Consider the following 15,112-nt stretch of genomic DNA (forward strand, 5'->3'; position numbering starts at 1 on the left):
AAAATAAGTAAATGATTAGAAAATGGCTAAGAAGACTAAACCCAACCCTGTTAAAATCTTACAAGCCAGTGGACTGGCAGTAACAACAAAACCTGCAAAATGATCACAAATCTTGGCCTTAAAAGAAAATTCTTCACATGATGCTCATTCTACAATTTTTTTTTTTATTTTGAGATGCCATTTCTCTAGTGACTTAGAATCTACCTGTAGCATTTTAACAACATATTTGTATATCTCAGTTTCCCTTTGGAGCCCTCACTGAGTCTTCATGCTTTAGAGATCACATTTATTTGTGTGTGTGATTTGAGTAAAAGCAACTTCAGTAAGACTCCCATTGAAACAAACATATTTTTGGCACCTCGATACCAAAATTATGTATGCAAACTGGAGACGATCCAAAAAACAGCCACAAGAATGATGAAGGGAATGGAGTGCTTGGCTAAGGAAGAAATGCAGGGCTTCTGAATGTCTCAAGAGTACCTAAACAACAATAAAGGAACAAAACAGCCCATAAATATTGAAAAGGTGTAAACATCAAATACGGATAGGAATGATTAATTCTGGGACAAGAGCATGGAGCTAGTTTTGGTGTTCTTATATCATGGGAAGGAAAAAAGAAAAAGGATACTTCTTAGTATCATCCTTTTAAAATATGCAATGCTCATTCCTCATGCAAAATATTTTAGCATCCAATGGAATCTTACCATCTCAGAATGCCTCCATTTTAAAAGATATTGAAAAATTAGCCCTTTATTCAAAATAGAGGAACTTCTTTCTCAGGATATCAGTTTTACTCAGTTTCAACTTCAAATCTTTTGAGGAGAGACTTTCATTTTGGGTAAGACTCATTCAACAATTCTTCACAATGTTATTTCAGAATGGTCCTGAAGTGAATTAGACACAGGCAATGCCAACAAGCCCTGCGTCTCTTAGCCAGTTGGGGATGTTAGAGAAAGGAGAGTTAAGGGGACATGAGAATTCATCAGAAATCAAGTTTTGGTGAGACTAGAAACTACCAGCATGATTGCCTACATTAGAGGATGCAGAAAAGCAATCCGAGAATTTAAATTTAGCTCAGAAGGTGTCCAAGGAGTGAACTATCAGGAGACTCTTTTCCTCCTGCTGTTCTTCCTTTCCTTTTCCCCATGCCCCATCTTTATAAAGCATCTAGTGTGTGCTACGTTCTATGCTCAGTGGTAACAAAGCAAATACGTATCTGAACTGTACTCTGCCCTCAAAGACCTATTACGGAGACAAATATGTACACAACTTATTGAAACTGAGTGTAAGGCCTAAAACAGACTTAGAATAAGACAGATGCAGGATCAGCCAAACAAGTTGCATCTGTGCAGTGTATTCACCAGAGATCTCCAGAGAAACAGAACCAGTAGCATATATACAGGAATAAAGAGAGAGGTACTATCGGAATTATCTCACAAGATTAAGGAGGATGAGAAATCCCATGACCTGTTCTCTGCAAACTGAAGAACCAGCAATGCTGGTGGAATAATTCAGTATGATTTCAAAGGTCCCTGCTTCCCTGGTGGCTCAGAAGGTAAAGCATCTGCCTGCAATGTAGGAGACCCAGGTTCGATCCCTGGGTCAGGAAGATCCCCTAGAGAAGGAGATGGGGATTCCAAGAATTCCAGTATTCTTGCCTGGAAAATTCCATGGATGGAGGAGCCTGATGGACTACAGTCCATGGGGTCGCAAAGAGTCGGACACAACTGAGCGACTTCACTATTTTTCTTTTCAAAGGCCCAAGAACCAAGAATGCTGATGCCCAAGGGCAGAAGATGGGTATCTCAGCTCGAACAGAGAACAAGTCCACTCTCCTCTGTCTTTGTTTTATTCTCGCCCTCAGTGAACTGGACGATACCCACTCAAGTTGGTAAGGGCAGTCTTCTTTATTCGGTCCACTAACACAAATGCTAATCTCTGGAAATACCCTCACAGACAAACCTAGAAATAATGTTTCATCGGCTATCTGGGAATACCTTAGCCTGGTCACACTTACATTTAAAATTAACCACCACATGGAGTATATGCATCACACTGCACGGAGAATATTTCCGAAAGGACAGATATAACTTGTCCTCCCCAGAGTACGGGAGTCAAGCCCTGACATAACTGAGCATGTGAAATGCTGAGAGTAGACACGAATTTCACTGGAACATAATCTATACCTTCATGACAGCCTCACAGACCAGCAAGGGAGGTTGGCTATAATCTTCTCTTAGATAGTAACAGCATGATACCAAGACGCAAAGGAATATACTACTCTGTCTTACCTCTTCTCAGGACATGCAGCCTAGAGTCTGATTAAAAAAAAAGAAAAATTCACTCAAATCCATAAATCAGTAGGAGGAGCCGTGTGTAGAGATAAGCACCAGCAACCAGTCTCAGCACATGACCCAGTGTGACACATCATGTTATCAGAGTACATATTTTACTGTGACCTTCCACAAAAATACAGACTCTATCATTCAACTACTTAATCCTTCTGTTAAGACATAAAGATAGCATCATCTCTGGATAAATTATACATAGGATTGGCAATGATTGAGACATATAAATAAAACTATGTTAATGGGCTATGCACAAACTCAAGCTCAATTTTTTTTTATACACTTAAAACGTGTAGACTGTGCTGTGAACAAGTTCAGACACATTTTAGTGTTGAATAATATAATGGCAAAATTAGTATTCATATATTATAGTCTATCAGCGTCTTGGGGATTATTTCACCCCATATTTTTAATTCTTGGGAGATTGTGAGGGGCTCTCTAAATCAAAGATTCTCAAAAGAAAATTAACACTAAAGTGTGTTTGCATATGCTTGTGTCTGTGTGTGTATACTTAGGGACTATGATTCCCTAAGCACTTCCTGGAAGCTGCATAGTTAAATTTCTCAAGCACTTAAACGGATGGACGGCAAGGGAACTTATTTTGTAGAATTAAATAATGATTTGATTGATCATCAAGAGGAACACAAGAAAACAAACATAACAATAAAATGAAGTTAAGAATGTATCTCATGAGTGAGCAGTTGTTTTGTAAGTTGCCATCTTTTTCCATGATGTCAAAAGACGCAATTATTAATATATTATCATGACACAACCACAGCTAAGGTTCCTCATGGCAGCATGCTAACATCTTGTTTTTTTTTTAATACAAGAGACATTGTATTTCCTCCTTTAATTTCTGAAAAGATTTACCTAGGTTTCTTAGGATCTAGAAATTCATTAGGATAAAATCATAAAAGTGTTTTAACATAATAAATGTACTCCTAATAACCATTCATCATCAAAGGATTTAATTATTCATCAGATTTAAAGAAGAGTTTTCTCTAGGAATATATCTCACATGCTTTTTAATCTTCTAATAGACTAGTAGATTCACTGGAGTTAGAAAGACTGCACAGAGTTCCAATGATCTACTACAGTAGAGGGGTAAAATCACTCACCTGAATGAGACAGACGGCACAGGCTATTCAAAACACACACACACAGTTTCCTCATAGACCTCTTCTTGGAATAGCCCTACATTCATTTAGAAGGCCCCTCCTGGTTACCAGGAAGTAGGTAAGGAGCAATGACTCAAAAACTCAAGGAGTCCCTCTCTTTCCACACTGTCTTCCTTATAGTTACTAAGGTCCCCATATATAACCAGTATGTAGAAAGATTTCGCATGCACCCAAAAATAATTCTACAGGAGTGCATATTTTCTTGGTTACAAAATGTGCTCTTGAAAAAGTAAAAAGAGTATTATTCTTTATTGAAAAAAAATACTTTTTTTTCCTCATACAACAAACTAGTGAATACAACAACAATAAAAAAGGAGCAGACTCACAGATACAGAGAACAAACTAGTGGTTACCAGTGGGGAGAAAACAGGGTCAGAGGCAATAAAGGAACACAGGATTAAGATGAACAAATTGTTAGGTATAAAATAAGCTAAAAGGATATATTATAAAACACGGGGAATATAGTAAGTACTTCATAATAACTAGAAATGTAGTATAACCTGTATAACCTTTAAGAAGTGGGAATCACTATAATTACAATAATATATTATATTATTATATAATATATTATTTATATTATATAAATAATCACTATATTTATATAATACTATATATCAACTATAAACCATACTTCAATAAAAATGCTATTTTTTTCTCAAATCATTTTGTCTTTAAAAACTTATAATGATAGTAAGGGTTAAAATTAACTGAATAATATATGGACTCAACACAGTGCTAATATGCATTACCAAAATAATCTGATTTAACCCACACCTACAGGAAATTACAACTATTATTCTAATTTTATGAACCAGGAAATAGAAGTTTAAAAGAGTTAAGTAACTTCCCCATAACCAGATCTATGTGTATCTGGCGCTTAAAAGACTTTTTCTTACTCTTCCAAACCCTTTGAAATTTGTTACAATTCAGCCTGGTATTGCACAAAGAGTTTGAACAAGCTCCAAAGGAGGACTCAGGTCAGATTCCACATTGATCCAAATCCAAGGGACAGTTACTAAAGCTGAAAGCCCTTCAGATCATGAAGGGGTAAGCTCTGTGTGACCGATGCTTTGAAAATGCATAAGGCACCTGATTAAAGACAATATTCTTACCAGTAAATTAAGTTCCCTTCAGTTCCACTATGATGTCTGTGGTATTAACACAGGGTCATTGTAGTTTACACCACCTAGAGATAGATTAGAAAATTGTAATTTTAGAGATAATCCCCATCTAAGAAACTATTTTTAAGTAATTTTTTACCTTTTCCATGTTTAAGGTGATTTATTTTTTCTTCCTCACTAACCCTTGAAAAAATTCCCAGATACCAAAACAACAGCATTGCTCTGTTGATGAGGATAAAATACAGCCTCCAGATTTCTATCTATGAATAAATGAAACAGAGATGGAAAAAACAGCCACAAAATTACTCTTCTTATTGATAGAATTATTGATGGTGTCTTCTTTCACAAACTCACGTATTTTGCAACAGACCACAATTTGCGTGAATTTCTTCTTGGCAGTCCTCCATGGACTGTTTTTCCCAATAGCCACTTGCTTTTGTCTGAGGCTGTGACCCATCTATCAATACAAAACTGTACAGACTGAAATGATGAGAGCTCTATCAGGAAGCACTCTCTGAGATCAGAACTCTATGAATTAGAGTTAACATAAACCTTCCGTTCAAGAGGCCATCTCTCACCCAGGTGTGTTCCCAGCAAGTCTCCCATCTTTTAAAAAACCAACATGTGAAATGAAGGAGCTGTTTCAACCAGTACACATGCTCTTTTTATTGTTAACTCCTGAATGATTTGTGGATTGGCTCCTAACCTCTAAAAGATTATTTATAAGCCTTTTCCAAATGCCTTCCCAAGAGTACATCTTTGAAAAAATAAGATTTTTCCGCTGAACATAAGGACGGTCAAAATGAGTCAAAGATTTTTGTCATACCAGTTGTCTTAACTTAATGAGCATCATTCTAAAGAGATAAATTCCATTTAGTAATTTTAACTCATTCCAGTGGAAACTACTAATTAAAGACTTTATAAAATTACAATATGTTTTGCCCTTAGAAGAAAGATGGCTAAGATATCCAAGCAATACACTTCGTTTCTGTGCATTATTTGACGATCTTTTTGGCCTTATTCCAAAAGCTGTTGCCAAAATGCTATAAGCAGATTGCAATGCCTCCGGAGAAAAACTGACACCGATACACTGAAAAGAAAAATTCCAGCCTGGCAAGAATGAGAATAGTCCTCACTGCTTTCCAACTGACCAAGTGACACACTGCACAGACTGTGCCCTGTATACTTTTGTTTAGTGGCCTCATTTTAGTTCCTTTCAGCTGACTTCTGACACTGTTACTGTTATAATTTTCATTATAACAAAAAGAACTATTTATGAATGGCTCACAAAGCCCAAAACAACATTGAACATGGCCCCTAACCAGTGGGTTCATGGTATACATAGCTAGAGTATAACTGTATTTATAGAGGTCTGCAGGCTAATAGAAACTTTTCCCCTAAATACAGGAATATAAAAACAGGCCATCATTTGTTGTATCCAGCGTGCTCTGTGTTTCCATAGTCACCTAGTCGGGAAAAGAAAAAATGAAATGTTTTCACGTGTGGATTCCAAATGAGATTTGCTGATTGCCCTACCTCATTTGGCACCCCACTCCAGTACTCTTGCCTGGACGGAGGAGCCTGGTAGGCTGCAGTCCATGGGGTTGCTAAGAGTCAGACACGACTGAGCGACTTCACTTTCACTTTTCACTTTCATGCATTGGAGAAGGAAATGGCAACCCACTCTAGTGTTCTTGCCTGGAGAATCCCAGGGATGGGGGAGCCTGGTAGGCTGCCATCTAAGGGGTCGCACAGAGTCGGACACGACTGAAGTGATTTAGCAGCAGCAGCAGCAGGTACCTCATTTACTGAGACTAAAGTTAAATGATATCCTCTATACATGCCAGTGATAAATTGGATATATTCTACAGCCAGATTCCCACATTAAGTCTGTTTAAGACATCTCTTCAAAATCCACCCATCTCATACAGCTCCTGTAGGTAGCTCTTCCCAATGGGACTCACCTTTTTACCTCCATGAGTCACACCCAAGACAATAGGGATCAGTGACCATGCTGAAGTTATCCACACTTTCACTTAGCAATTTCAAAAGAGTGTCTTGGCATTAGGCATGAAGACTGTAGCTACTGATCAAACTGATTTGTATGCTCACAGCAGCAGCATATGCCTGCTGAGCTCTCATCTGCTTCATTCAACTTTGGTTGAGAAGGCACTCACATTAATCATGGATTTAAGTTCTGTGCTGCTAATCCAATCACTGTGTGTGAGTGTGTGTGTGTGTCTGTTTGGTACTGGTGTATATAAAGGGTTATTTCTGTGTTATTAGGTCTCCTTTCATTCCTTCATGTTGTGGGTATATGATCTCCAAAAAGGCATATGAGGACAATTCTTCAGAATGCAACAATATTAGAACATATATATGCATATTATATACATATAATTCATATTAAATACATATATTAAGGCATATATGCTGATAATAAAATATGAGCATATGTGCTATTTTTATCTCATTGTATCTAATTCTTTTAAATTTGTCTGATTTTTTGTTTCCTTATTGTAAATATTAGCACACCATGAATCTGCACAAATCTGAGATATACATAGGTGGGAGGTATAGGCTTAAATATTATTTTATAAGGGTATGCACATACATGGGCTTCCCAGGTGGTTCAGTGGTAAGAACCAGCCTGCCAATACAGGAGATACAGGAGACACGGGTTCAATCCCTGGGTCAGGAAAATCCCCTGGCAAAGGAAAATGGCAATCCATTCCAGTATTCTTGCCTGGGAAATGCCAGGGAAAGAGGAACCAGGTGGGCTACGGTCCCTGGAGTCACAAAGAGCTGGACACGACTGAGTGACTGACCATGCATGCATGCACATACACACACATACTACACTATGCAGTCTAAGGGGTCTTTCTCATCCTACTTTTATTATATTTAGCAGGATATATAATCTTTTGAATTTGTTTAAAGCCTTTACCATTCCTCCTATCACCAGTGATACAGATACTTGTATCTTCTTTTCCACACTTAGAGGTAAGTTGATTATTTTTCAAAATCCCTGTTTCTCTACTTATGAGATATGAATAACCACACCAACCAAATGTCATGGGAGGAATGAGGAAGACTGATAGGGAATCTGAAGAATTTAGAAGCATATTAAAGCAATACAGGCATTCGAGCCCTTCTTGGTGGTTTGCTTTTACTCAAAAAAAAAAAAAAAAAGGATGACAAAGAAGCTATAGTGTAGGCAAATCAAACTAGTTAAACTCTACTCACTTGTGGAAAAAATAACAAAGCCCACCGGAGGCAGAAACAGAACTTTCTCAAAGTAAGAGGCACTTAAAAAAATGGACCAGGGTCCACCTGGCGAAGAGCAAACCCATGACAAGTGTAAAACAGGAGCTCTGAATCAGCTGAACTCAGGTTTACATGCCTTCCTGATATGAACACTTTGCTGCCCTGAGGTTATTTAGATTATGAAAATAGTATTTTTCACACAATATGGCCTTTACAAGCAAACCTATGACTTCATAGTTACGCAGCAAAAGAAATAGTGATTTCTTCCAATGCTGGAGGAAAAAAATTACTTAATAATATGCAATGCTTCTACATGACACCATCCTAGGTTATTTTTAAGGTGAATTCTCCATACCCACTGAATTTATAACAAATCATATGTTTTAGATAAAATGAACGAGATCAATGGCTATCCTAAATATTTCTGATAGCTTCTACTCTATATTTAATACAGTGAATCTTGAGTTCCAAAATGGCAAATCTTGATTGTTGCTGTAATCCCAGTACCACTGATTGGCAATGTAATTAAACTTAAAAAATAAATTTTGGAAGAATTAGTGATTGAATATATAAAAGTTACATGTATCAAAAATTAGTGTTACTTCAGTTCTTTAACCCGACAGTCCTAGGTATGAATGTCACTCTGATAGAACAGGGAGCACATTAACCAGTGTATCTGACAAAAGGGACACAGGAGCATAAGGAAAAAGGGCCCAAGGAGCTAAAAGTAAAGTGACCATGAAAGAAACAAAAAGGTGAGCGTGCACTTACTGTGTGATCTTAGGCTAGTCACAGAAACTTTCAGAACTCCAATTGTCCTGTTGGTAAATAAGGGATAAAGGTATCTACCTTGCAGTACAGTGTTGAGGGATAGGACTGACATGGACAAAACACCGAGCTCAGGGATGGGACCTGGAAAATGTTCAGTGACCAGAGGGGCAGCTTAGATCTCCATCATCACCAGGAGAGAGGCAAAGGAATCGGGAAGGACACCTGATCAGTGTCCCCAACTCAAACTCAGTCAACAGGTGGAAACCACATGTTATCTTAAAAGGCAGCAGAGGAACCTTGACAACTGTTGTATAAGCCACCTGTGTGGGCAGGTACATACATTATTCTCATGAGACAGAAGAGGATTTCTGTACAACGTGTGTGTGTGTGTTTTCACAAGTTTGTGAGTTCCTTAAGGCCAAGAAAAACACTTGTTTTATTAATTTTTGCTTCCCTAATACTCAAGTGCAATGGCTGTCAAATTATCAAAAATTGGTTGCATATTAAATATACACTGAATGAAAACACATATTCTATGTATGCATGTATGTGGGGGGGGCAGTATATGCATTTGGAACTGTCATTGATGTTCCTTTTCCTTTTAAAATGTGCCCGATTCCAATCTTTAACCACTGGAGAATTTCCAGTGACTTAAAAAATAGACTAAGAGCACTTCAGCTTTTAGTCAATATTTGGGTCCATATTCTTAAGACACTGGGATTGAAAATACGTCTTTCTGTTATCAACAGAAAGACGTATTTACTTGAATAAATGAGACATTTACTTGAATAAATGAGCTCTTGATTCAAATCATGGAGTTCTATGCCCTCAAAAATCTGTGCCAAGATGCTTGGTTCAATTTTGTTTAACTGTATCTTTTTAAAAGGAAGTGATATAATATTCTCTAGGAAATAGACAGTAGTTGGTGGTACAATAAGAATAAACACCCAATGGAAATTCTTCAATATGCATAATAAAATGAAAATAAAAACAAACAGTAAATGTTTGCTTTTGGAAGTTCTTTACAAGCAAAAACTTAAACAAGCAATATAGAAATGCTGGATTTCTTCCTACAAACACTTCTGAAAGAATGCTCAAAAAGAAGAGTTTCTATTCTTGACCACTAGCTTTAGTATTTGTTAACTAAGAACAATTATTGACCTCCTACTGAGGATCATATGTGAATTTTTTCTAACATCAGTTGACAACATACTTTGGTGCTGGATGTTGTGATAAGCAGTTTATGTATTACCCCACATAACAGAGTGCCCTCTAAGTTAGGTACCATTGACCATAATTTTATAGATGATGAAACAAATTCATATAGGTTAGTCTGTACAAACACACAATGAGAATGAGTGGCAGAGTCAAGATGTGCAACCAGTCTTTCTCCAAGGCCTACTTTCTCCACTAGCCTACTTTTCCTACCACATCATTCACATCAAGCACCATGAGTTTGATAAAAAGACTCCATAGTAATTATTTATCTATGTTCTGCCGCATTTTGAGATATACATTCTTAAAGAGGTTAATAGCATAATATGATGAAATCAGCAAAGAATATTCCAGGGCTACCTAATAAATATTATTCCTAGCCTCTGTTACTAGCATTGCCTATAAATAGAAAGTTTCTTAACCATTTTGGGGCTCAGTATCTTCATCTACAACATGACAGTGTCAACAGTGATTATGAGACTCTCTTTGCCTCAAAAGTCAATAATTACAAGAAAAAATTTCTCCAGTAATGGAGCTGAAGGAGGTACACAGAAGGACAATTAAAATGTTGAAGAGGCTGAGATCATGAGACTCATAAAGAGGAAAACTAAAAAGCTTTTGCAGGTAAAGATGAATACACAGAACATACAGATCAAAATACATAAAACCTTGAGAATACAGGAAAGTCAACATAATATCTTTTCTACAATCTTGGATTGTTAAAACTTACAAGAAGGACAATCCCTCAGAAATGAGTTGGGAAGCAATTCATACACAGTAGAATTCTACTACTACAACAGGTCATGTATGTTAAAGAAATAGTTTCCAAAAAGGTCAAGACATATTTTGGGCAAGTGCACTCATAGTTTATTCACAGAAAGGAGGGTTTATATCTCAGTATTTGAGAACATCATGGAGCACCAATAAACCCTCTCAAGAATCCCTTGTGGATGGCCGGTCTAGAAGGGTCTGGATTTGACCAATGATATTAATTACACTCAGGTACTTTGGCATTTGATTCAATGCTAGTAGGTAACACACAGAAAGTAATTAATAAATAAGTGTCTGAATGAATGAGCTCTGCCACTTAAGGGCTGTGTCACCTTGAGGAAACTACTTAACTCCTGTCTTCTCTACAATCAAACGTGGCTGTAATTTCTTCTGTTGACGACCTGAGGAGAATCAACATTATTAAACAGTAGGAAAAATTCAAAAAGGTGAAATTTTCTGATAAAACTCCCAGCTAAGCAGCTATAGGCAGTTTGTTGTAGCAGAACCCTGAGGTGGAAGAACATGACCTGAGGCTCAGAGTGCATCCATAAGGCACAGATCCCTCATCACTCCCTCTGTGCTCTTCCAACCATGAACACCAACGTGGCAAAACAACCACATTTAACTACGTTCTGTAGTTACAGCACAAAGCTTGAACCCAAGCCCCATATGATACCAGAGGAAGAGCTGGAGCTTTTCTAAATAATATGAATTAAAAGTCCCACCTCCCAGAGGTCAGAGTCTCTCTTCTGGACCTGCTGGTTCTTCTGTTTATCACCTTAGAGTGTGATGGTCAGACACATTCCCCTGTCTTCTCAATATGTCAAATGCATGCAAATATTAATGGAAAACATGTTTGAAATGGTTTTGAAAGCAATAAACAAAAATGTCAACGTTTTAAGAATAAATCAAATCGATCATCTTTTAGATCTCAAAGAGGATCTAGATCTGATTTTATACTTTCTAAGGCAATTGGAGATTGTCTTCCCAGGAAGTAGGAAATGTCCATTACAAATTGGCAGTAGCAATTCTGAAAACGATTGATTGAGGAGCACTTTGCTTTTATATATGCTCCAAAATGCATGTAACAATAATCTCACATAAAAAGTGTAAGTCTCCCAGTCGTGTCCAACTCTGTGCGACCCCATGGACTGTTGCCCACCAAGCTCCTCTGGCCATGGGATTCTCCAAGAAAGAATAATGAAGTGTGTTGCCATTCCCTTCTCCAGGCGATCTTCACGACCCAGGGATCAAACCTGGGTCTCCTGCATTGCAGGCTGATTCTTTATGGTCTGAGCCACCAGGGAAGCTCAACCTCAGATATCAGAGAAGCAAAGCTCCTTCGACAAAAGCCTGAGAAAATCAGTTGACCATGGGCAAGTGAATAGCAAGAGTAAGGCCCATTTAGAGATGATAATAGGATATGTTTATGTGGGGCATGCTGTAAACCAGGCACTGTTCTACTTTATATTTTATGAATTAATTTCATCCTTACAACTTTATGAGGTAGACACTTTTTTTTTGTTTTTAAGGTCCTCGTTCCAGAGGAACTAAGGCACAAAAATGTACATAATTCGTAGGGTTACAGAACCGTTTCTCCAGAATGTAGCTTTGTAATTTTGATAGGCTTTAATACTGCCAAAGACATTACTATAGCATCAGAATGCTTTTAAAACAGACTCTTGTTGTTTAGAGCTGCAAGCTTAGTGACACAAACATTTCAAATCATGATTAAAGAAAGGAATTACAAACCATTAAAAGACACACTGAAAAATGAATTAAAACTGCTTGAGAGTCTTTCAGGCACATTTAGGTAGGACAGGAAGTTAACACAGCTATTATTAGGACTTTCTGTCCCAAAGCATTGTACAACGGGTCTTTGTTTATTCATTCAAGTATTTACTACTTGCCTGTGTCCTGCACTGTGCTAAGTCACGCCCATGAATGGGAGCCCTATGTCCCCCCAAAAGGAACTTGTCCAAACAAATCCGATCCCAGGATGCTATTCCCAATTTCCTGCATGAGCCACACTCCACCTGCTGCTTTGGTCAGAGTATTTGCTCACCTGGCTTTCAAGCCTAGACTGGCCTTCACTGTTCTCACACCACTGGCTTGTGGATCTCAGACTGTCCACTTCCTTCTCAGCTTCCTCAAAGAACACCCAATGCTATACTCTCTAACCCCCTGTGAAATAAGATGAAGAGTCAATCCTCTGTCCACCTTTCCCAGATATTTTCAGTATGCTATGTATTTCAGTCCACCGCAGTGAACCAGTGAGCTTTCAAGTGGTTTCACTACTCCATCCATGAAAAACTCATTTTCATCCAGGAATTTAATTTTAGAAAGGCTTTTTAGGAAATGACAGTTGGTTTAACTGGATAACTGTGTAGGGCTTTTTGCTTTATTATGAATGTAATAAATGTTCACTGTAGAGATTTTTGGTAAAATACTAATGTGTATGTGTGTGTGTATGTATGTGTATGCATATACATATATACGTATACATGTGTGTATATGCATATATACATACATATTAAAAAGATATCACCTATCAAACATAAATACTATTAACATTTAGTGCATTCCTTTCCCTAGTTAATATATCAATATTCAAGGACTTCCCTGGTGGTACAGTGGATAAGAATTCACCTGCCAATGTAGGGCACATGGGTTTGATCTCTGATCTGGCAAGATTTCACATGTTGTGGAGAAACTAAGCCCATGCACCACAGCTCTTGAGCCGATACTCTAAGGCCAACGAGCCACAACTAGTGAGCCCATGTGCTGCCACTACTGAAGACCACGCACCTTAGAGTCTGTGCTCCACAAGAGAAGCCACTGTAATGAGAAGCCCACGCACCACAATGAAGAAGAGCCCCCACTTGCCACAACTTGAGAAAGTCTGCACACAGCAACGAAGACGGAGCACAATAAAATAAATTAATAAATAAAAATTACTTTTAAAATATATATCAATATTCAAATAGTGATATAGCTACACACACAAATAGATGCATACACATCTATGTTTATATACTAGTGAACATCTAAAAACCATAAACTGTTTAGCTAAACATAACATTAAGAACATTTTGCTTTATTGAATAACCTAACATCCTCTTATGTTCATATGTTTGGGCCAATATTCAATAACTGGAAATCTAGCTTGTGTATTTTTCAAATGTATTTTCAAAGAATATTGAATGCTGGAGAAACTTCTTATGTCATAACATTGGTGAAACCAACAAAATTTTATAGAGTTTGAGCTCGATTTTACTAAAAACTGATATGTATCTATAGCTACCTGGGGAATAACATTGGAAAAAACACATTATGAGCATTGCTTTTGTTGGGGGGGACAGGGGCAGGGAGAGATTAAAGATGATCCAATTGAATAGACATATTTTTAATAGTCATAAATTATTTTTTGTATCAAAATAAACATGATAAGAAATGAAAATACTTCTCTCCCAAAGGCTGCATAGTTATTTGAACTAGGTAAGTAAATGGCCCAATTTATCAAGCTGAAAAGAAAGGAACTGCATTCCAGTTTTAGGGCGTAGGGTGGGTATGGGAAAGCAAAAGAGGCAGCTGAGAAGTAGTCTAAGGAACCAGGGCAAAGTCAGGAAGATACATGAAGTCTGGGGAAGCTGAAGACAAAGACAGAGAAAAGATAAAAAAGAGATGAGACTAAAACAATGTAATCATTTCACAGTATATATGTATATCAAGCCTTAAGTTGTACACTTTAAATATAAACAATTTTTGTTTGTCATTTATACCTCAATAAAGCAGGAAAATAAAGTTATATTTCAATTAAAAAACAGAGATAATCTCTAACATGATGATCTTGTTTTATATACACTGATTGGCAAATGGAAACTTTGTTCTGCAAAATAAGTCAAAGAGCAAAGACCTAACTTCTAAAACTATGAAATAAATAAGTAGCAGAGCATGGAAAAATTATTCTAATAACTGAAAAAAAATCTAAAACTGCTACAAAGAGATGTCATAAGATGTTCAAAGAATAAAATATGCTATCATTTATTGATAGACTTTAAATGGTATTTGAACTATCGACCTACTAATTTTCTATAATAAAATACTAATCGTAGTTAACTGTAATGCAGAAAAACTATGCAAATTCAATGGCAACTCTCACAATGCTTGTAATGGGGACCAACTCAAAATAATTCTGTATGAAGGGCTCCAGGGAACTGTGTACAAGCATTATAATATACAAACATAACTGTGTCACCCAAAAGACCAAATTAATAATTTGTAACAACCACACCAGTATGCAGACCTAGACCCTGATTCCCCGGTGCCCCTTTACATTGAGCTCAGTACACAGGAGATGTCAAAATCTCTGAGTTAAAGAGATGAATACGTGAATTTTCAATATAACTTTCTGGTCAACCAGCAATGATTGCCATGACTT

The 15,112-nt window shown here is 37.2% G+C and overlaps 1 protein-coding gene across 22 annotated transcripts in view; it reads right to left on the reverse strand.

The window, feature by feature from the left end:
* Positions 1-15,112, reverse strand: part of CHL1 (cell adhesion molecule L1 like) — a 355,943-nt gene that overhangs the window by 180,507 nt on the left and 160,324 nt on the right. For 15 of the 22 annotated variants that reach the window (XM_086366681.1, XM_086366694.1, XM_086366676.1 and 12 more), the window contains exon 2: positions 4,639-4,712. The exons of the other annotated variants lie outside the window; for them this stretch is intronic. The gene's annotated coding sequence lies outside the window, so the exon portion shown is untranslated. The remainder of the gene's footprint in view (positions 1-4,638; positions 4,713-15,112) is intronic. 22 annotated transcript variants of the gene reach the window in all.

This window comes from Bos grunniens, chromosome 22 (assembly GCF_055505025.1).
Source record: "Bos grunniens cultivar Pamir isolate PY7600 chromosome 22, Bosgru_T2T1.0, whole genome shotgun sequence".
Lineage (NCBI taxonomy): Eukaryota > Metazoa > Chordata > Mammalia > Artiodactyla > Bovidae > Bos > Bos grunniens.